Source organism: Mixophyes fleayi, chromosome 2 (genome assembly GCF_038048845.1).
Source record: "Mixophyes fleayi isolate aMixFle1 chromosome 2, aMixFle1.hap1, whole genome shotgun sequence".
Lineage (NCBI taxonomy): Eukaryota > Metazoa > Chordata > Amphibia > Anura > Limnodynastidae > Mixophyes > Mixophyes fleayi.
In genome coordinates this window covers 71,464,554-71,489,947 of record NC_134403.1, presented here as the reverse complement: position 1 = coordinate 71,489,947, position 25,394 = coordinate 71,464,554, and the positions used below count along the sequence as shown (strand labels likewise).

Sequence of the window (25,394 nt, the reverse complement as noted above, 5' to 3'; positions counted from 1 at the left end):
AGAAAATGTGTGTGTGTGTGTGGGGGAGAATGGATGCTACAGAAAGTGTGTGTGGGGGGGGAATAATGAATGCTACAGAAAATGTGTGTGTGGGGGGAGAATGGATGCTACAGAAAATGGGGGGAGAATGGATGCTACAGAAAATGTGTGTGTGTGGGGGAGAATGGATGCTACAGAAAGTGTGTGTGGGGGGGGAATAATGAATGCTACAGAAAATGTGTGTGTGGGGGGAGAATGGATGCTACAGAAAATGGGGGGAGAATGGATGCTACAGAAAATGTGTGTGTGGGGGGAGAATGGATGCTACAGAAAATGGGGGAGAATGGATGCCACAGAAAATGTGTGTGGGGGGGAATGGATGCTACAGAAAATGGGGGGAGAATGGATGCTACAGAAAATGTGTGTGTGTGTGGGGGGGAGAATGGATGCTACAGAAAATGTGGGATTACACCTATAAATGTCCTTAAGTTAGAGACTATGGAGTCTATGTACTAAAATAGTTCCGTAACAAATTGCAGCTATGCAAGGGCATATGTGACATATGTGAGAACAGCTAGTGGGCAGATGGGCATGTGTGAGTGAAGTTGGTGGGCAGCGGGGTACATGTCAGTGTGTAACAGGTGAGTGATGTAAAGTTTTCTTTTTTTGTTTGTTTTGTTCTGAAATCTAGAGCCTTCCCTCTAGATATCCTGTGTTTGCTTCTGGGCAGCAGTGAAGCCTGGACAGCATTCTGCATCAGACATCAGTGCTGCATCCTAGCCAGCCAAGAGGAGAAGAAGAGGTAAGAGTTATTTTTATTTCAAAAATTTAGGGGATGTGAAATAAAAAAAAAAATTTTATTGGGGGGGGGACGGGGGGGACGGGGGGGGACGAGCTTAAGTTTTGCCTAGGGCGCCGGGCAACCTTGCACCGGCCCTGACTACACCTGTGCTAAAGAAAGGAGATATGAAAATATGCACTGCTCGAGCTTCCTAAAGACCACATTTAAGAAACAATGAAATAGAGGATGGTATAAAACCTGACACTTTGGTTTCTCGCACACTGACTGAATAAAGCAGAATTGTGTTCATATATCACATGTGGGTACGATATATGTGTTATTGTATCAACACTAAACCATGCATTACTGTATGGATCCCTGCGCTCCCAAACCTTTCTGCAATTAGGTGTAAAAGCTATTTATTTAGTACACTGTATTGTCCTGTACATAAAAGAAAATAAGGAAAAGTTACATTTATAGAGAGAAAAATGTTTAAGCATAAACAGTAAAACTCACAGGTCATAGACTTGTGTGATAGACTTTGTCTCTTTGTAACTTTAATGGAGAGAGTATGAGTATTTTTAGCACTTTCTATTGGCCTTTTCCCATGATTTAAGTGGAAATACAGAGTGTGATACTTTCTAATGTAACTGTTGGTTCTCCTTTTTTCCATGGCACAAATATCATAAAAGTTACATTTTATATATGTATGGAGAAAAAATGCAATAGTTCATCTTAAGTTGACTTTCTATGACATAATCACAGTCATTAGGTTGAAAGAAGACATTGGGGTAATTTACAAAACTGTTCAGCCGTGCATCGGGCCTGCAAACGCCAATAACACATCAGAAATAAGTATTTACGGCCCATGAAGTTAGACAGCAGGCAGTGTATGGATTTGCATGTCAAGATGCTGGTCGTTCGGGTAGGGGAACTGGCGATCCTGCTGGTACAGGTTAAGTCCAACAAAATATATGGCAGATCCGTGAAAACAAGATTCTGTTTTGCAGGACAAGTTATTTAAACATGCCGTAAGGAGTGATAACTACATATATTTAAATGAGTGTTTGACTTCACAGAACACTGCAGTGATTTCTGGAACTTCAAGTGAACATAAAAAGCCATGTAAGTGCTGGTTTTAAATGGAAAAAGTCCAAAAGCACTCAAGGCATAAGTAAAATTAAATTGGCAGAAGTGGGTACAAGCAATGCATTACATTACACAAAGTTTATATATTGGACATATAAAATAAAGAAATCCCCAATGTTCCTTTAACTTCAGCAGTTGAATTATAGTAACAATGAGGAGTAGTACAGGTAATTTAGGAGGAAAACAAGTAAGTTACACAATACTTGCCTACTCTCCTGGAATTTCCAGGATGCTCCCGGATTTCAGAGAGTCCTTCCGGACTCCCGGAAGAGTAGGCATCCTCCCTGACATATGTAGAGGTGGAGTTTATTGAAGCAATCACGTCCTTAAGCCCGCCCCCCGCTATTCAAAGCCGTGAATTATTTTTTTTCTCACAGTAGAGGTGCGGTGCTATGTTGACGTAACCGCTTCACCACGCCCCCTACATTTGTCACATGATCTGTCCTCTGTGATCTCCCGGAGGACAGTTTGTAAGAGTTGTAAAGTATGAGTTACACTGAATGGGAGGGAAGCCCCATTCCAATTACTATTAATCTAGTGAAGGTAAAACAATTAGTTTAGACATTATACAGCTGTAGAAAGCAAGACTTAGACATAAATATGCGGTAGTGGGTATATTTGCTATGTCAAGCAACATTTTTTATTTCTATATTATTAGGCACATGCTGTTGATTTTTTTCAATTTACTAAACTGTGCTAAACTGTACCAATAAAGATTCAGCATTGTGCTCCTCTATTTCCTTAATTTCCATCTGTCAGAGCTCAGTAAGCAGTAGCTCTGATATGCACAAGCGTGCATAGCAATCGCCCAGGTTTGAATGGCGTTTGACCAAGTAACCCCTGTAGCAAATGAACGTGGGTTGGATAACACAGGGGATAATCTCTCAAATGCAAATCAAACTCAGATGCTTGGGCCAACCAATTCATCTGCTTCCTAATCTCTTACAGCTTTCGTTACGGGAGAAAGAACTAGTGCACAATGTCATAGTGTTAAAATCCCATAGGGAAATCTTAAAATGTTAAATTTAGAAAAAAATACCCAAGTGTATTAAAATTTCAAACAAAATACCAAACATTTTGGTCGTGTCCTATCAAACCTGTTTCATCAGGATCAATAATCATAGTTTCGCATTGGGATTCCAGTGACATACTGCCAGCAACAACCACACCCATGTAGGCTTTCTTAAAAAAAAATATACACCTGTGGTACACAGTAAGCAGACTATGGGGCATATTTAAGAAAGCACGAAAGTGCTCTTACCGTGAAATTAAGGTCCCTCTGTGTCCTCCGGATATTTATGAAAGGTGCATCGCAGCAGATATTGTGGATATCTGCTGCTTTGCACTTCTCTTCGTTTTTGGGAGCAGTCACCATTCAACAATATGGTGACTGCTCCTGGCCGCCATCTAACAAGTTCTGAAAAAACAAGCTGGCGTAGATCATCATAATTGTCAGATTTCAGTGCTGTCAGTTCTGCTCCGAAGAGCAGAGCTGGACAGCGCAGGTGTGGAGGGATCACATGATCCCTCCCTGTCACTCACCGCTCTCTCTGCAACTATAGTTGCAGAGACAGAGCGGGGATGTTTTTTTGCGCATGTGCAGTTTTTCGAACTGCACATGCGCAGTTCCAGAGTAAAGAAAAATTAAGAAACCTGGAGGAGACCCTGAGACAGCGCGTCCCGAAGAGGGGGGTAAGTATGGGTTTTTTTTTATCACAGAAACAGCAGTTTTTCGGAACTGCTGTTTCTGGGATCCGTTTTTAATAAATTTGAGAAATAGTTCAATCCTTATCCATGCGATAAGGATTGATAACTATTTTTCATTGTTGCCAATGATTGATAAATGTGCCCCCATGTCTATAGTAGCTGCGCTAACAGGTCCCTGTATGGTCCAACTATTGTTATATTGAATGTGAGTGCAAACATTGCAGCTTTTTCTGCATATCACACTTTTTGTTAGCGGAGCCGGTCTAGGTTATGTGTTTCTTTTTATGTATATCTACGGAGAGGATAATATAAATATTGCCATATATGTGAAAGACATCCATTCGATCTATTTCCTTGGAAAGCACAGTGACGTCGTGTGCAGCTTAAGTCTGTAACAAGACTGTTTAATCAAGCTACTTACCGTTTTCTCACTTTCTGAGTATATCAACAAAGGGTGAGGGAAACAGTGTCTCCAGAGGATTATACACTGTATCATTTAAGAAACTTTTACCGATAATATTCTCCACTTCTATATCGATCTGTGTGTTTGTCAGTGAGAGCGCCAGCCTACCTCCTTTTTGGTCATTCTTATTTGTTAAACGGGATGTTATGAGCCGCCTCAACTCGTTCCCTGCTGGTCCGTGTCCCAGGTCATTGCCATGATGTCCCTTCTTTCTCATCCTGGCAATCTCCAGGAGAACGGTCAAGACGCTGTTTGCATCAGTGCCGTGTCCCGACAGCAGCTGACAGCCGGGCACGTGAGCAGAGGGGCCTCAAGTAACAAATAATTAGTCAGCCTCTGGGGACAATTACAGGGCTGCTGCCCTAGGCTGATTGGTATCTGTATTTAAGTCCGGTTATAGCTTTCATACCTTTGGTTTGCTGACCTGCTTCTGTTTTATCTGCTGACTCCTGATTGATTTTCTGTTACTGACCCGTGGCTTGTTCTGGACTCTGAAAGTATGCTGATTGCCCCGACCTCTGGCTTGTTCTTTGGATTATCCTGTTTGGTGTCAGCCCTGTTCCTTTGACTGTTTCTGGCCACTCTATCTGCTACGGATCCCTCACCTCTGTCTACCGTTTCCGATTCCCTTATTGCGGTATTGTATATAAGCTTAAACTACGCTAGAGTTAAGACCTGGGGGCCTCTGAGTAACCGTGAGCACGACAAGCTCTACAGGAAAGGCGGCTGCTATAGGCGAAGACCTTTATCACTAGTTCTGCAAGCTTATGACAAAAGCCGCTAGCCATTGCACAGGACTGTGAAAATGTTTGAGTGGTGTACGTGCAAGCTGTACTCATAGGTGCGTGAGCTAGGTGTTTCGCAACCATTTGTTCATTACGCATGTGGCCACTTTGTGCCTCATACATCGCCGGTATGGCTAGCTCCTTGTAAATTAATAGGTAGAATATTGGTTTAGGCCACAAAATAGCTGCCTCCACTGTATGAGGTAATAGGTCTAATTTAAAGTAAATATACATATAGAAATGACTAATTATTGTGATTGTATACTTCTGAAAGCTTTTGTGGCAATAAGCAAACAATAAAACCTAACTGTCTCAGAGAACACATACCTGTAATCTTAGGTTTTTGCTAAAAAGAATTGTAAACTCGTTTTCTCTGAGAATCTCTGCTCCCAAATTGCTGTATTTACTTGTAGTCTCCTGGAGACAGGATGCATTAAAACCTCCCGAGCGATATTTTTTGGACAATTAGGCGCACAGGTTCTACTGAAAACTCAATTATCTAACATTCTCTTTAAACACCCTCCGACAAAGCTGTTTTTTCTCAAGGGCAATAAGTGAAGAAACGCTCTTAAAATGATATTTTTGTTTCTCTGATCTAACAGATTATCTATATGTCACTGGAGAGCTTAAATGGAGATGGCTAGATGTTCAATGCTTTAAGACAACAGTTAATCATTCCTAGACGCAAGGACACAGACAACATTGTAGACATATTTAGTGATGGATGCAAATTACCTGTGCACTCTGCAACCCATTCACTAAATGGACTGTGACTAGGAGAACCTATGGTCTGCATAGCTATGAATGGAATTACATTTAATCATACAGGTACATGTAAATCAATGCGCTCATCAACAAAGAAGAAGAAGATTTACTACTGAAGTCATATTATACAAAGTATATACAGCATCATCGTCACCATTTATTTATATAGCACCACTAATTCCACAGCACTATATAGAGAACTCACTCACAACAGTCCCTGCCCCATTGGAGCTTACAATCTGAATTCCCTAACATACATACAAACAGAGAGACTAAGGTCAATTTAATTGCAGCCAATTAACCTACTAATATGTTTTTGGAGTGTGGGAAGAAACCGGAGCACCTGGAGGAAACCCACGCAAACACGGGAAGAACATACAAACTCCACACAGATAAGGCCATGGTCGAGAATCGAGGCAGAAGTGCTAACCACTAAGCCACCCTGCTGCCCACAACATACCGCAGTCTACATAGATGTCAGGTTTGCACAGTTCTATAAATCCTTCACTTTTTCTTTATTAATCCATCTCTTTCTTCTACCAGTTTCTCTGTCACCATCAAGAGTGTGCTAACCAATCCTGCAATTTGTAATAGTATAATAGCCGTGCACACATCAATGTGGTTACACAATAACATTTTTATATATAATTGGTACAATAAAACTATTTGTGATTGAGAAACAATCCAATACAGTCATAGCTAGATGAGCAAATTGATCACAAATCCCACCAGTCTTATTGTAAAATATATTCCAATGAAAGTGACTGAGGCATATGTACTGCTATCATTTCATTCAGAGCTAACGATCCGCGACAAAAAGTGCTCTACCTGAAAATGATTTCTTTCATTGCCCGTCTATCTGTTTGTGAACTAACCAGCTTTATAAAAAAATATAAATACTCTGGTTGAACTTAATTTGTTCATAAATCTTACACTCCAGCGATGAAACTATCAGAGGTCATCATATAGAGATAAGCCCTAAATCTGTCAAAAACAGCGGATAGGGGTTCACTTTATTTACCAAAGCCCCCGTGCCAGTATTACCAGCAGGAGCTGCAACCTTAAGTAATAAATTCGGCAGCCTTTCAATGATAAATTGGGCAAAATTTTCTATCTTGATAAATAGACCCCTCACTTTGGAAAATAAATTGTGTGTAATCAGCATTACCTTTTAGGTAAAAACTACCAACTTAGACTTTTTCAGACGGAAAATGAACCTTTTTCTATTAATTCCCTACATTTGCTGTCCACGAAACAGGCCTACCGAAACATCTGTCACATTATTAGTGCAACTATTAAAATGCTGCGTCACTCAATAAATAAATGTATTAATACCACTGTGCCCATAGAGGTGTCACAAAAGCTAGGATTTGGGACCATCGAGATCTTCCTGGCTTGGCTCTAATCTACCCACAGGTGCAGAGTCTAACGAAGCAGATTGCTTTCGCCAGGGACCCCCGCAAGGAGGTATAGGCTCCGCGACCTCTGCCCCGCAGGTCACGGTCCTCTGAGAGTATATAGGTGAGACCAGTTGGGAGAACCCGGATGACTTAAGAGTAGGTTAGGGAGATAACAGAGTTTGTGGGGTCATTAGAACCCCAACCATGGCTTTATCTGTGTGGAGTTTGTATGTTCTCCCAGTGTTTGCTTGGGTTCCTACGGGTGTTCCGGTTTCTCCTACTTCAGAAATATGTTAGTAGTTTAATTGGCTGCTATCATATTGACCCTAGTCTGTGTGTGTGTGTATGTTAGGGAATCTAGACTGTGAGCTCCAATGGGGCAAGGACTGATGTGAGTGAGTTCTCAGTACAGTGCTGCGGAATTAGTGGCGCTATATAAATAGCTTATGATGATGATGATTGCAATGTGACCTGTGTAGTATGTGGTCCTGTTATGGTGCCAAGGGTTACTTGAAATGCGCCTGAAAAAAATCATACTGCCAACCACTGTTCTATAGCCTTGACCTATATTGTTTACTGTAATTTGTATGCTATTCCCCGTCATTCCTCAATTTTTTCTGCAACCATTTCTGCCTTGTTTTAATTTGTTCAATGAAAAATTAATGTAAACGAAAAAAGTCATCACTGCACAAGTGCCTCATTAAACACACAAGCAGCAACTCTGTAGTGTCTGCTTGTTCTGGTGTAAAATTAATCACTAGGTAATCCTGTCATTCATCAGCACTAACAAAAACAGCCTTTATCACTTTACAAGGGCTGCCTAATGATGTATGTTTTATGGACTCATACGCTAAACCAGGAGCAGTGGTGTTGCTTACAGGCTCCTGGGTCCCAATGCAATATTTCATACTAGACATCTACCATTATACCTCTTACCTGCACAATATACAATATAACTGCAAAATATGTTAGTCATTCTGGCAGCAGAGAGGTTAAATACTATATCCCTAATATTAAATGCTTGGTGGTTAATTCATAGCAAGTGATCAGTGAAGAAAAAACAGACTCTGGGGAAGGGGTTTGTAGCTAAATAAAATCATAATCTGCAGACACAAGGAGGAGGTGAGGAGAGTTTACAGGCTCTGCAGAAGCCAGGACTGAGGGAGAACAAGTAGGAGGAATTGTTACTAACTCACAAATAAATTAAGGCTGGCCAGATACACAACAATTGTTCATGTTTTGAAACAAATGATTGTCTCTATATACAATTAAATGCATTTCAATCATGACACACAGGCTGCAATCATATTTTTTTAAAACAAACATTATGCAATAAAAAAACATAGATTTGTCACATGAGTACAATACACATAGAACTGCAATTTTAACCACTTCAGATAAGCATATTCCACTAATTCATATTGTATTACTGGGCGATTCAGACACCTAAATCTGATTATATTTAATCAATTGTCACCCACACAAGTTTTTAATTTCACAATGCAATGAACACAATTTGTATCTTAACATCTCATTTTAAATGATATGGCCAGCTAGTACTTTCCTGCTGGAATGGAGGAAGCAACAGACGACTCCAATGCAGCAACCATCCTGTTCCATCCATTGTTCTCTTTCTCAGACACTTCATGTTTATACCTGGGTTCCCCCTGTGACTCTGGTAGGCCCTGGGCTTTCACTGATCAAGAGGCACCATAGTAACAAGATTAAGTGAATATAATATTACCAAAGCGTCCTCATTTTGTTAGTTACAATACTAATACTAACTGTTACTATACTATACTACAATACTAATACTAACATTACTGTATTGTTTTGACGTAGAACAGCACTTGTATGTAATATTGAGGCTTTTCCCATAATGCAGGTCTGCTCCAACACACCGCCTGCTCAGAGGTGAAAGAGGCTATTAGAGCAGAGAGGAGGAGAGGCAACGGCGCAGCACAAAAATATGGTACTGATCAATATCATTAACATGCTCCTCTTCATCTCCTCCCCCAGCCACGCCCTCCATAAACCAAATGTATATAAACTGCAGAATCAAACACTGAAAGATTGCTCATATTTGACACCTTTGCTGTGAAAATGTTGGTAATACTATTAGATGAATATACATTATTCATTTCAGAGATATTTTTCTGGTTGCTCTCATGGGGTAATTTTTTCATCCCAAAAGCAGAATGTACTTGTGGTGAAATGAGGTATTATTATCACCCTAACCAGCCTGTCCCTCGTTTTTCACAAAATGTGGATTATAGCATGTACTTTTTATAGCCCTTGCTTTTGTTTCCCAGCTCAACAGAATACCACTGCAGTGTCTAATTACATGTGGATATGGGGACATTGTAGCTCATTGCAAATATGTATATTGCTTATTGTATCTTGTTGATATTGCATGCAAGCTGTTAGTCATTTACCTTAAAGTGAAGCCAGGGGGGTTATCGGTAAGGATCAGATTGCAGGATACAGGTGATGGGGAAGGTCAATTAGTATCCATTGTTCTCAACATGACTAGTTAATTTTGTCTAGAGCCCAGCAGGGAACCTTCTGTGGAAGTACAGCTCATCTCTACTCCCCCTACAACCACCTGATACAGCACCCACCAATGGTTAAGAAGGATAGACCCAGGGGTTTGCCCAGGGAGGGAAAACACTGTGGAAATTAGACCTTAGATATAAGTGAGACAGATGCTCTTATAAGGCCTTCCCTATCCAGGCTCCATTTGGGATTTCGGATGGCGGCCCATTGTCCTCCTGGGTCCACAACAAAAGACTATGGGTCATTCATTAAAATTGCCCTGCAACCATAGTCATTTACATATTGAATGTAAAATGGTTCCAGTGTAACAGACATTGCAATGACAGTCCGCTAATGTTGATGATAAATCAGACAAAATTAGTATTACAGCAGCAGCAGAATACACTTTTTATAATGTAATAAATCTAAATATCTATAAAAATTTACAGTGCTGTTTACGTGAACTGCGTTATAACATTGGTCGATGGCAGACAAGGTCTTCTTTAAATAGACCTATGAAGTATCACCAAGAAACAGCTTGGTGCTATGCATGCAAGTTCTTGATGTACCAGAGTGGCAAATACTTTACTTAGTTTCTGACCTCACACAGATTCATAATTTAGCACTACCAAAAGGGTGAAAATGATTTTATTTCCATAAAGCAGATTCAGACTCTCCTCTTAAAACTCATGCATATTGTGCTTAGACAATTTAGACCAAAATAAGGCAACCTGTGGATGTCCAGTAGTTGTAGAGCTAAAAGATCCAGTACGTCAGGCTGATAGTCCCACAACAGCTGGAGAACCACAGAGTGCTACCTCTAGTGAGGATCAAAACAAACAAAGAATACTGCAGCGTCCACCTGGCCACCAGGGGCAGGCTGGACTGGAAGGCATCTTCTCCTGGGTCTCTCCCATAGTGGGCTACCTTGGACTGGGTCAGTGGGCCATCTGCATTTTTTGCCTAATAGGCTGTTGTATTGAGTCTTTCTCCTCGGGCTAAAATTTACCAGCCCCCCCCCTTGCTGACCACAATTATATAAGCTTGCAGGCCTTCATCATCATCATCATCACCATTTATTTATATAGCACCACAAATTCCACAGTGCTGTACAAAGAACTCATTCACATCAGTCCCTGCCTGTAAATCAGTCCCATGACTGTGATTGAATGACTAATTATAGAAGGGAGTAGTGCATCCTTTTTCCCATTCTCCACAGGCACAAAATAGTCTGCATTTGCTATACAAGAGCCCACTAATGCACTAAAGTTTTCCCTTTTCATGTAGGTTACATTTGTCTTTGAGATTGAAATGGAAATGATATATAAAACGGATCCTAGCCTTGACAAGATAGTTTCACAACATGGTAAGTAGTAGCGTAGTCAAGTGTTACACATTTGCATGATTGTTAGGGATTTTTTCATCATGATCACTGGATATTGCAAGACAGCATTGCAAGCACGTTTATGAGCTCCATATATGATACAATTCTATTGTAAGTCTAACCATTTTCAGTATAGCCTAGAATTCCTACACTGGGGCACTCTGAATATTAATCGGCATTGTTATGACCAGTTCATAATAGAAGGTCTTATTGTAATGATTTTCTTATTATTTATTTATCATTTATGTATATAGCACCAATTATATTACACAGTGCTGTGAAGAGGATATATAATTATTCACATCAGTCTCTGCCATATTGCAATCTAAATTTCCTACCAGACACACACATACGTACACAGGCTAGGATCCATTTTGTCAGAAGCCAATCAACCTACTAGTGTGTTTTTGGACCGTGAGAGGAAACCAGAGGTCCTGGATGAAACTCAGACAAATACAGGGTGAACATACAAACTCCACACAGATAGGGCCTTGGTTCTTATCAAACTAATGACCCCAGTGCTGTGAGGCAGCAATGCTAACCATGGTGCCATTGTGCTGCCCATAAACATCACTAGTAGCTCTTGGAGAGCAATACTGTTTGGAACATCCCTGTCCTTGCATTATGGTTAACACTGTCTTTCTGCTGTAAGTGTCCCTTATTCTATATATAGATATTATCTGACCACGTGGATCACTTTATTTAAGTTCCAAGGATCCAGGAAGCCGTGAGATCTTATAATGTGGCTTTATAGAGTTGAGTAGTCACACAGGAGTCCAATAAGAGTTGTCAGGTCAGTAACAGATTAGACAGAAGTGCCAGCATCACTGAGACAATAATGCGACTAGCTTTGATACAAACAAGATAACGAGTAGCAGAATCCTTTAATCAAGAAAGGACCTGTGAAAGTATATAGGTACTGAGAAACATCAAAGATATTCACTGAAAGAAACTAGTCATGCCAGTAACCAAGATGGCTGCTGGTAACAGAATCAATTATGACCACAGAAAAGCCACCGCCGTGTGGGTTTAATAGCTTAGAGCAGCATTTTTAGTATCTGGTATGAAAGCTTGGACAGACCTGAGTTGAGACAGAGGAACAGCTCTTAGTCCCTGCCCATTATACCAATATAGAGCAAATAATTAAACAAAACATATACATACATTTTGTATAATTAATTAAAACACTCACTATGCCCTCATTCATCTTTTTTTAAAAAAATTGTCAATGGAGATCTTCATTTGTAAACCAAGGGATCTTTCAATCCCTTTTTTACTGTAGACAACATGGACTGCACTGCTAGGATTCCTGCCTCGGAGTGAGCTTAATTGACTAGCTGCTCAACCAATTGCAAGCAGTTTCCCACGCTAGCTATTTTGTTATTGACTGGCAGTGAGGGAAAACCTGACAATCTAATTGAATCTCTAATAATGTGGAGAAAAACAAATTGACAATGCTGTATATCTCATGTAAATGGCCAATTCATTCCAACAGCCTATTCATTTTAATGGGGTTTCTACATGTAGCCCACAACCCCATTGAAATAAAGTTATTGGAAAGAATGAACTGCTGACTAGACTAGGAAAAATATAAAGCTGGTGTAACCCTTATTGGGTATGTTCACAATGCACTCCCATAGAGATAAATTGAATATTTCAAGTGCACAAAACCAATACAACAATGCAAATACAGGCAGATGTAAGTATGAATTTAAATAGGCATGGACACATACAATAAAATGGGCTTGATTTTCACATGCAGTTTGCACTTGCGCACAAAACAGGTGCAGTGTTTAAACACTAGTGTGTATGGGCAGCACGGGGGCTAAGTGGTTAGCACTTCTGCCTTACAGCACTGGGGTCATATATTCAATTCCCGACCATGGCCTTATCTGTGTGGAGTTTGTATGTTCTCCCTGTTGTTGCGTGGGTTTCCTCCGGGTGCTCCGGTTTCCTCCCATGCTCCAAAACATACTGATAGGTTAATTGACTGCTATCAAAATTGACCCTTGTCTGTGTGTGTGTGTATGTTAGGGTATTTAGACTGTAAGCCCCAATGGGGCAGGGACTGATGTGAGTGAGTTCTCAGTACAATGCTGCGGAATTAGTGGCGCTATATAAATAAATGGTAACAAAAATAATAGTGTGTAAGGGCCTTTATGTAGACACTTTGGAAGACTTTTAAATACAAGTTTTTAAAAAACAAAATCATACATATTCTACACAAGGACACACTACCACAAAAAATGTCAAGTCTAAAAATACACCGTAGGAATGCTTTATCAATCTCTGCAGACATGGATGCAGTGTCGCAGAAGTTGACAAGATCTATGCAAAAAACCCTTTGTTGCTGTAATATACTTTCACCATTATAGGGCTAGCAAGCTGCTACTTGCTTTGTGTGTTCATTTACTTACTGTGACAATCCTTGCCACGATGCGCTCCTAAAGTCTTTAGTAATATATAATATAGATATTCATTATTACTAAATCTATACTATACATTTTTCTCAATCATTGTTAGTTACACTTGCCTCTCCAAAAGCATAGAGTGCATCTAGGTAGATTGAGATGCAACTCCTGTGTCTAGGTAGGCTGTGGCTGTCTGCTTTGTGCAATATTTAAGAAGTACAATAGCATTAAACCCTCCACCCTCTGTAGAATCAGTGACATCCCCTTTTTAAAAGCAATTTGATTTTATAGATCATCCGATCATGTCTCTTTAATAGTCTATTTCAGCTAATATTTTTGAAGCTAGCACAATACTAGAACATCTGTGCACTTTAAACACTTAATATTGCAGACATAAAACATACTCCGTGTCCTTGAGTGTCCGTGCAGCTAAAGCTGCAATTGCAAAATAAAAATGACAAAGATAACAATAACAATTTGGTAGCTTGGGACTGTCATTACGACCTGCTGCATCTCAGAACGTAACACTTTATTCACGACTTCAACTAAGGACACAATAATATCCAATGAGTAAGTGCAAGAAATCACTGTCAGGATGAACAAATATACTCTCGAAGTCAAGGGATGTATTACAAAGACGATTTAATGGAATATTGGGAAAGAAAACACAAGACCTAGGGGTATATCTACTAAACTGTGGGTTTGAAAAAGTGAAGATGTTGCCTATAAGAACCAATCAGATTCTAGTTATCATTTATTTAGTACATTCTACAAAATGCCAGGTAGAATCTGATTGGTTGCTATAGGCAACATCTCCACTTTTTCAAACCTGCAGTTTAGTAAATATATCCTCTAATCTATACAGTGCCCTGAATGTGTAACATACATCTGCTGTGCCCAGATGGTTTGCACAGTGCACTTCGAAGAGCACAATTACCATACTCTCTTGGACAAGCTCCACAAACTAGAAGTACACCTAGGATTGTGGGAAAGGAGAAGGATCTGAACAATAATATAAATGTCCCATCCTACACTTCTCTACAATACTAGTATTGCTCCTACTTGTCAAAGACTACTCTCATTTCACGCAGTTCTCCATTGGTTTGTGCACACTACTGCTCCTCTGGAAAACACCACCATTGTGCTCTGCAAGACAATGCCCTTAAGGGTACATTTAGGTGCGCTGATTGAGTTGCACAGCCTTACCAAAGACTATTTTGCACTGCGCCTCTTCAGTTCTCTACTTGGTAAATGAAGCCCATTAATTAACTTTTCAACTAACTGTGTCCTTATAACGTAACAACGTTGTCATTGCTCACACTCGCAGAAAATGATTAACTCCATTTCTGATATAAATATCCCACTAGGACAGACTTAGGCAGCCCGTGGCTGTTCTATCTCTACAAGGCTGGAGGCTGGCATGTTGTTGTGGCATTTATATTCCATACTTGCTCTAGGCCCTTACATGGAAAGTAGAACAAATTATTCATCCAAAAATATCATTGTGGGTAATTTTTGAAGTGGGAAAATATCATGGCACTTTTTACATACATAATGGTATCTACTTTACTAATATTGTATGTGCTTGGAACGTGCCCTTGTTGTCCTTTTTAATGAATTATTACTTTGGAATTCCCTCACTTTTATTATAATGATGCCTTTTAATTACATCACTTGTCTTTTTGGATAAGTCTTCACATTAAATGTTAATGGGGTCTTGTAAGTACAACAGTTACTAGGCACACATTTACTCCCATTATACAAATTACATCATAATCATCATCATCAGTTATTTATATAGCGCCACTAATTCCGTAGCACTGTACAGAGAACTCATTCACATCAGTCCCTGCCCCATTGGAGCTTACAATCCAAATCCCCTAACTTACACACACACACACACACACACATACACACACACACACACAGACAGACAGACAGAGAGAGAGACTAAGGGCAATTTAATAGCAGCCAATTAACCTACAAGTATGTTTTTGGAGTGTGAGAGGAAACCAGAGCACCCGGAGGAAACCCACGCAAAAACGGGGAGAACATAAAAACTCCACACAGACAAGGCCATAGTCAGAAATCAAACTCATGACCCCAGTGCTGTGTGGCAGAAGTGTTAACCATTAGGCCACTGTGCTATAATTACATACTGATATCATTAGTAAATATAATAAAATTAGTGAATCTCAATCTTTAAAATAAATCTAATTACAAATAGAACTCAATTGTTCCTTAAAATGTACCTGCCACTTACAAACAGTGGAGGCAGCCATTTAGTAAGCTGAACCAATAGTTGGCCAATCAATTCAGTGACATCATTGTAGCATGAGGCATAATGTGACTTGTTAGGCTACATTCTCATGAATTACCACTGGGTATAGGCAATGGGTACACTGTCATTACTTATACTGGGATGAGGAGAACAAAAAAATGCTAATTTATGGAATGTACATCTGTATTCACAAAGACAGGTCCATTATATTGGAGTCACAGAACAATTGTAGTGCTGCTGTAAATGTAATTGGTTCTATTTTAATCCATCCAGTGCTATGCCTTGCAATACATTTATCTGCAATAATAGAGGATTTGCTCTTTATCTGTTCTGTGGATGAATTAGGAGTGAATTGCAATAGACAGTTCTGCTGACTCCTCTGTGAGGATATCATTTTAATAAACACATGACGGCTCAGTTTTGGTGCAAATTCCCCATTCTTACTTAGCTGTTTCACTGTGCAGTGTAGAAGTATTGATAATAGTTATATTCTTTTTGCATTTACTAGTTATGCATACATAGAAAGATGGATTGCCAATGTTAATGCCAGAGCTAAGTAGTATATAGAGAAATATACAGCTCAATTGTATTATCAAAACTATTCACCAATCATGCACTGCAGCAGTATTGGGTCCCGGATGGGCCCATCAATAGTTACATGTTTTCTTCATATATTTTTTAAAATATTCATCCCTTAGCTGAGCCCGGTCACCCTGCCTCTAACCTACTCTTGCGGCCTTACATGCTCCTAGTGAAAAGGAATACCATATTCAATTAGCAGTTATTTGATTGTTCTTAACAAACACCAATATCTCAGGTGACCTAAAGAATATCCCTGTAATTAAGTTCGCAAATGCCTGCATTATCCATACTTAGCTTAGTAATGAAACAACATATAGTTCTAGTCAAGTCCAAATATCACAATAGGCTCAACAGGTGTGTGCCTAGGGGGTCACAGGTGCTAAAAGGCACATTTTATCTGCAATATGTATATAGCAATCTATTTTTTTTATCAGCAAAGAAAATTTAGTTAACAATTGAGAACAATCAACTGGTATGAATGACCAGATGATATTTTCAGAGAATCACACTACACATAACTGATGAATGAGCAGTATGCATTATATGAGTACTGTGAGCCAAATTACTATATGTTCCAGCTTAAATGAATGAATCAGCAGCACATGTGGCCTGAGTGAAGCTGACTGTTATGTGCAAAAAGAGCACACGTGGCTAAATATCAGAGAACAGCAAGTGATTGACAGTTACCTCTGCTCACACCCAGGGTTGGATTAAGGGGGGGGGGTATGCCCCAAGCTCCCCTCTCTTAGGGGCCCCCCAGCCAGGGGGCAGGAGGGCTGGACAAAAAAAAGACTACTTGGCAATCTAAACTGTATTGCCACTGTTTAGCTGACTATGTCTTCTAAGAAAGACTGATTTGGCTGCACTGACAGCAGAGTGGTGAGGTCACACGATCGCCAAGCAGTGCTCATCAGACACACAGTGCCGCTGTGGACGTGGCTAGAGAATACAATATCTTACACTGGATGCTTATAGGATTCCTGTTTTCATCCAAAAGAGTACAAAATGAACTTCTTCTGCATTGGGACCAAAAGGTGAACTGAGGACTATTTCTGGGAACACTATGCTGACAGCCTCTCGCTGTAAGAGGTAAACAATAGTTCCTGTCTGCTTCTTCCTAGGGACCAGCAGATTCACTCACAAAAAACATTCATTTTATTTCCTAAAGTTAGTTATTTACCCTCTCGTTTAGAGTTTATTTGAACTTGTTTTTACATTATTGTTATAGTTGGAAAGAGCAGATTTCTTTCTCTCTTTGAACTTTCTCGTTTGAGGTTAAAATCTATCTATACGAACTATAAGTTGTTTATATTTTTATTCATGCATGTTCTTGATTTTATCTTGAATTTTGATGCTTCCTGGCCAGAAGCTATTCACATTGCTAATTAAAATGTAAATAATGTATACCTATTTATGCATATAGGTACTACTTTTGTTGACTATGTGCCAGCTATGCTATGTGCCATACTTTCATATTGATTTATTCACATTTACATCCTTTAGTATTAGTTTAGAATAGATTGCCTGGGAGGTTTTATTTAGCAAAAGGACTATGTTGGATCAGTGCAGGGACCAGCCCAAATCTCTATTACTTAGTGGCCTGCCACCGTCCGTCATTGGAAGCGGATCCTTCCCATAATGATAATGTGTGTGTTTGTGTGTGTGTGGGGGGGGCGATGTTAATATGTTGGAGGAAAGGGGGGTCTTAATATAGTGTGGGAGGTAGGCTATTTAATGGTGGAATATGAATTATTTAATGCCGGGGATGGTTGTGAGAAATGGTTATATTTATTAAACGTAAATGATATTTAATTTATTGCTGTAACTGTTTTGAGGGAGAGAAATAGGTTTATATATTAAATGGGAATACTATTAATTTAATGTTGGGGCTGATTAGAGTCAAATAGGTCTATTTATTTAATGTATTTGCTAATAATTTAATGCCAGGGATGGTCAGAGAGAAATCTATTTAGCAAATGTGAATATTATTATTTTAATGTTGGAACTGGAGGGAGGCAAGTGGTGAAAGAGACAAGAACAGGTAGGAGAGAGCAGGACAGCCTGGAACTGTCGTGAATCTGGTGGGGCAGTCCCGAATTTGGGTGACTGTCTCACTTGGTCAAGATTTGGTTCGACTACAAGGACAATTAGGAGAAATGCTCTGCTTTACAGTGTACTGCTTGTAATATGATAACCATGTCACTTCACAGGGGCCCCCCTCTGTCTAAAGTGCCCCGGGCACACGAAAGCCTTAATCCAGCTCTGGTCACACCACAGATGCTGACTTCTGTAATAAGAAAATAAATAAAAAAATAATAAACAGACAGTGTGCCCCCTCCCAAAACTGTCACTAATCTTATTACCAGCCTCAGATGGTTTGTACAATAACACGGACATATGGATTTCTGTACTCAAAAATGAGTATGCATATGTCTATATACAGATTTGGTTGCATCATACACTCTTGACTTCTTATGACTGCAGAACCAGAATGGAAAGAGAATGGGTGTAGACCGAATACAGTAAGAGCTTGTTCATGTAATATGCAGACGCATACACGCCTTTCAGGAGACCAATATTTTGTGGGTGCTGGCGCAATGATGATGATGACAATCGTTAGAACTATCTAGCCACTGATTCATTAGAGTGGCTGCTATATTATTATAATCTAGAATCTATAATAAAATCTAATAATATCACTGTCCAGACTCTATTCCCTCTTGTGTTTATGACAATTCATAACATTATTATAATGAGTACGAATAGGGTAGCATTTGCTACTAACAGTGTCAATCCACAACTCTACCCTCTCTTGGGGACATTGGGCTATGTATATACACGTGGCATATATGTTACTGAGATGCATCCAACTGACTTTATGGACATAAATGCACTTTATTATACTTGCAGCTTTTCTTGCTTACAGTTGGGGCACAAATACATCTAACTCTAAGTGAGCCAGATTAAGAATACAACTTTACATAATGAATGACTACGGCATTGCCTAATTCTAATTAGAGATGTTCACTGATCCCTGTGTTTTGGTTTTGGCAAAACCCACCTCACGTGTTTTGGTTTTGGATCCCTATTTTTTTTCTAAAATCCCTATTTTTGTTGCTAAAATCACATAATTTGGCTCTTTTTTTGTTACTACCTTATTATTAACCTCAGTAGCATTAATTTCCAGTAATTTTCAATAAATTTTTGTCAAGTGACAAGAACACTGCTACCCCTCCCGTTTCTGTATGAGCAATGGCACTGAGCAATATCACTGGAGACTGGAGAGTGACAAGAACACTGCTACCCCTGTTTCTGTGTGAGCAATGAGGCTGGATCTCCTGGGGAGGGAGGTATAGAATCCAAAACCCGTGAGATCCGACAACGCAACGATGACGTTTTGCCTTGATTCAGATCCGAGCACGTGCGAAAGTATCGAGCTGGCTTGCGAGCCTACTCGGATCCCCTAAGTCCCTAAAGTTCGGGTGGGTTCGGTTTTCAGAAAACAGAGCCTGAGCATCTCTAATTCTAATGCTTCATAGTCATTAAGGGTTATTAACAAAGTGCAACAGTTTACCTCCTGCTTTGATGGTAGTTACGCCTTTGCTGTTCAGCAAATGCTGTTTCTTCACTTTTTGTGATGTCATGTGACTATATATATGTGTTATTTGTGTCCATTTATATAAGTATGCGCCTTTTTTAATGAGTCAAGATACTACCGATTCTCTACCCAGATGCAAAAACAAGACTTTGCCGATTGGAAATATTCAAATACATGGAAACTCACCATTTTGAGAGAGGCACCAACAGAGACTTTCATAGAGGAAACCTCACACAAACCAATGAAATGACACATGACTTCATCAAGATGTATATCAGGCTCCAAAAAAACAGTATATAGGAGGACAAAAGGATTGTAGTGTAATTAACTAAGAGGTTAGGCAACATAGCAGGTAATACATTCAGGTGTAATTGTAACTTTTGATGACATTCCTGATAGACTGCAAGTCCGCAAAATGTACAAAATGTGTTCACAGAATATGAAGAAACAGAATGGTGGAGTACACCTTTGTGTACACAGCAGACAAGCAGAAGCAATCGCTCAAAAAGGAATGTGCTGCACCACCAGGTTTTTTTGTCTGGTTTATAAATTACACCCATTGTCTTACTTGCTGACTTATTCTCTGATTTATGTCACAGAGTAGAGAATAAGACTGAAAGTGATGGGATCAGCTGGCTTCTGCGTTACCTGACCTCATCTGCCCAAAGCAAGAAGGTCATGCAGCACATCGAGCAGGAAGGAGTGCAGTGTAATCTGCACTATTAATCAGAGGAGGAGGAGTGCAGTATAGTCTCCACTATGTATCAGAGGAGGATTAGTGCAGTATAGTCTGCACCAGAGCTGGATTAAGGCTCTGGGGGGCCCGGGGCACTTCAGACAGGGGGGCCCCTATGATGTAACATGGTTATTATTTTAGACAAATACACAGGAAATACTGTGTGCACTACTGTTTGGTACACGCAGCTCTGCCTTCACAAGCAATACGTTGTGAAGCGGGACATACCTCCCAAATGTCCTTGTAGTCGGACCCAATCCTGACTACGCAAGACAGTCACTCAAGTTCAGGACTGCCGGACCAGATTCAGGACAGTTGGCAGACTGTCCTGCTCTCTCCTACCTGTTATCACTTTCACCACCTGTGACTGCTGGTGTCTTTAGCTCAGTTGCTGCTTGTCTGGATCCTGGAATGTTGGAGGCCCTATTTGGAAAAAAAAATGGGTACATGAAATTTTGAAAACTCCAACCAGCCCCAGCATTAAAACAATTGTATTCCCATTTAATATATAAACACATTTCCCTCCCTCCACACTGCCCTAAATTAAATGGCATTTACATCTAAACAATATAACCATTTCCCACAACCATCCACTGCATTAAATAATTCATATTCACATTTAATAAAAAGACCTAATTATCCCCAAACAGCCCCACATTCATTTATGAGCTTCCAAACCACCCAGCATTAAATGTATAGGTCCAATCACCCCATCTTAAATTGATAGACCACACTATTAAATTAAATTGCCCCACCATCACCCTACAAATAAAATAGCACCCAATAAATAATTAGCATACACCTGCAATCCACCATTAAATTAATAACCTACCTCCCACATTATATTAAGAACCCCCCTTCCCTCACACATTATATTAACATACTACCCCTCTCACACACACATTATATTAACATACTACCCCCACTAACTCTGTTCTATCCACGCGCTGTTTGACCTTGTTTCTCTTCTCTTCCAATAGCAGGCCACACATAGGGGAAAGGGGGGACGGATCGTAAGGATCCGTGGCCAATGATAGAAGGTGGCTGGTGTCGAAGGAGGGGCCAGTCACCAAGTAATAGAGACTTAGGTCAGTGCAGGGAGCTGCCCAAAATAGTCTTTTCATATGCCCTCCAGCTCCCCGTCCCTAAAACTTGAATTGATACTGCACATAAAAACAAAAAAGAAACACAAATAAAATTACATCAGTTTTGAATATATATATATATATATATATATAATGTATGTATATACATATACACACACAATATGTTATGGGATCCTCTATTTTATTGATACATAATAAAGTATTTATTGAAGCCTACCCCTTCTATTAAAGGTTTAATTAGATTACACACATATACATATATATATATATATATATATATATATATATACCTAATAATGATTAATAAAATAGAGGATCCTATAACTTATAAGTTATAGGAACCTCCATTTTATTAATCTTTATTAAGGTAATCACTGAAGCCAAAATAAAGTAATTACTCAAGCCTATATATATACATACATATATATATATATATATATATATATATATATATATATATATACATACACACACACATATATATATACATATATATGTATATACACATATATATATATATATATATATATATATATATATATTCACATATATATACACATATATATATATATATATAAAATCTCCAAGTGAAAGTGTGACTTACCTTACCTCGTTCAGCACAGCACCCCCCGTCTCCTTTGGTGTGGTCCATTCCTGGGAGGAGCTGCTGCAACTGCACATGCGCAGCAGCTCCTTTTCCTCCATCTCATATTGTACCGCAGCCGCGGTGCTGCTGTACATCACGCTGACGCCAGCTGTCAAATCCTGTGAAGGGTAGGTGCGCAGCCACCCAGCAGCACAGCCGCACAAGCAGGAATCAGATCACCAGGTGATCCGAACAGCTTGCGGCCAGCAGCAGGGGGCTCTCAGAGAGCGGGGGGCCCGGGGCACGTGCCCTCCTTTAATCCAGCACTGGTCTGCACTATGTATCAGAGGAGGAGGAGTGCAGTATAGTCTGCACTATGAATCAGAGGAGGAGGAGTGCAGTATAGTCTGCACTATGTATCAGAGGAGGAGGAGTGCAGTGTAGTTTGCACTATGAATAAGAGGAGGAGTGCAGTGTGGTCTGCACTATTTATCAGAGGAGTATGAGTGCAGTGTAGTTTGCATTATAAATAAGAGGAGGAGGAATGCAGTGTAGCCCATACTTGCCAACTCTCCCAGAATGTCTGGGAGACTCCCGCATTTCGGGTGAGTCTCAAGGACTCCAGGGAGAGTATGGCAATCTCCCGTATCTGCCCACTTCACCCACTTCCTAGTGAAGTGGGCAGAATTAGGGCCTAAATACCGTGATTCTCCGGGCATTACGTCACGGGGGCGGGTACAAAATGACGCAATTTCTGAGCCCTGCCCCCTGCATGCCCACCTTCCCCACGGCAGCTCCCGGAAGGCAAATACAAAAAGTGGGCAAGTATGGTGTAGTCTGCAGTATGGATGAGAGGAGGAGCAGTGCAGTGTAATCTGCACTATGAATCAGAGGAGGAGGAGGAGGAGTGCAGTGTAGTCTGCACTATAAATTGGAGTATGAGTGTATTGTAGTTTGCACTATGAATAAGAGGAGGAGTGCAGTGCAGTCTGCACTGTGAATCAGAGGAGGAGGAGGAGGAGGAGTGTAGTGTTGTCTGCACTATGAATTGGAGTATGAGTGTATTGTAGTTTGCACTATGAATAAGAGAAGTGCAGTGTGGTCTGCACTATAAATAAGTGGAGGAGGAGTGCAGTGTAATCTGCACTATGAATTGGAGTATGAGTGTAGTGTAGTTTGCACTATGAATAACAGGAGGAGTGCAGTGCAGTCTGCACTGTGAATCAGAGGAGGAGTGCAGTGTAGTCTGCAGTACGAATGAGAGGAGGAGGAGTGCAGTGTAGTCTGCAGTATGGATGAGAGGAGGAGGAGTGCAGTGTAATCTGCAATACGAATCAGAGGAGTATGAGTGCAGTGTAATCTGCAATACGAATCAGAGGAGTATGAGTGCAGTGTAATCTGCAATACGAATCAGAGGAGTATGAGTGCAGTGTAGTCTGCACTATAAATCAGATGAGGAGTGCAGTGTAATCTGCAATACAAATCAGAGGAGTATGAGTGCAGTGTAGTCTGCACTATGAATCAGAGGAGGAAGAGTGCATTGTAGTCTGCAGTACGAATCAGAGGAGGAGTGCAGTGTAGTCTGCACTGTGAATCAGAGGGGCCGAAGAGTACAGTGTAGTCTGCACTACATGGTCTCCCTCTTTCCTCTGTGAGTTATGGACTGATGGTAAGCAGTTTTTTGGATGGCATTACTAATAATTAATTCAAATTAATAATTTAATTATTGACTAATTAGTTACATTACTAGAAATTATTATTAGGGGGTGGTCATTGGTACTCCCCATGAGTGGTGGCATGGAAAGGGGGTCTCAGTGTCATGTTGGGGTAAGTGGGGGTTTGAGTAACATGTGGAGAAGTCTGAAGGGAGTTTTGGAATGTGGGATCAGAGGGCATATGGGGAATTTTGTGGCAAGTGGGGTTCTGAATGGCAGTTGGAGGCATTTTATAGAAAGTGCAGCAGTTTGAGGGCATATTGGGGCATTATTTGGGGCATTGAGTGATGTGGGTGTGAAGGTAATTTTGACAGTGATTTTTTTACTTCTGCGATTAAGGATAATGTGCATTTTGAAGGATGGAAGGCTGCACATGCTGCCATTAAATTGTGTCATGGTGCCCATCACTGCTCTTGATAAATCAGTGCCTATTGATGACCTGTTGATATATGTTAATGTACATTTGTTCTTTAAAAATTTGTCAGTAATTAAATCACAGTGTGTATCTTCTGTATTGTACAGCCAGTCTTTTTTGAGTACTTTTTTCATTTTCTACAAAAAGGGTTTGCTAATTTTTGTGTAAGTTTTTAGTTTGTGATCTATACAAACAGGTGACAAATGTAGACAATGATACAATATTCTATGTTCCCAAAAACCATATCAGCAGGAAAATCTTAAAATTATACCTTGATGTGGGCAGAATTTTAGCAGTCATAATTGTGTATATATATATATATAAATATATATATATATATATATATATATATATATATATATATATATATATATATATATATATATATATATATGTCAGAAATGTAAAATGAACAAATACATATAACTTGAACCCTCATTAGTTTTTCTATTCTACAGGAGCATTGATGGTAGGTTGTCACACTTTAAGTGAAAAGTACTTTAAACACCGGTTTTAGTATTTCATACAAGATAATTTTTCATTAAAGAAGTGTACTCTTTAAATTAAATTAAACTTAAATTAAATTAAATTAAACAATATCTTATCAATTCACGACTACATATATGCAAATTACAAGCAATTACATATGTTATTTACAACAGCATTTGACATAGGATGAACATATTGCAAATGATGAATGCATAATGCTCTATCTATTAAAGAGGGGTGCAGGTTTGGCCTAAGGAGTTAATCAGAATCTTATACCGGAGGTTGCCATGGTAATGATAGCATTTGTGCACTGCCATTGCTGTTTTCACTTATCTTTCAAATGCATAGAAAAATAATTCTGCTAAACGCAGCGCTCTGCTGTAACATTATGGATGAGTACACCACTGTATGTGTCTCGTTAAATCATTTTTGTTATGTGGTGGTTTATTCAAAATGGTTTTGCTTTGCAGACGAGGTGGAAAACACAGTTCCTCAACAAAGATGGGATTCCTATGGGTGGTCTGCGC

General features: G+C 39.7%; 1 protein-coding gene across 4 annotated transcripts in view; it reads right to left on the bottom strand.

Moving 5' to 3' along the window:
* Positions 1–25,394, bottom strand: part of PDE1B (phosphodiesterase 1B) — a 301,797-nt gene that overhangs the window by 231,004 nt on the left and 45,399 nt on the right. The window lies entirely within an intron of this gene.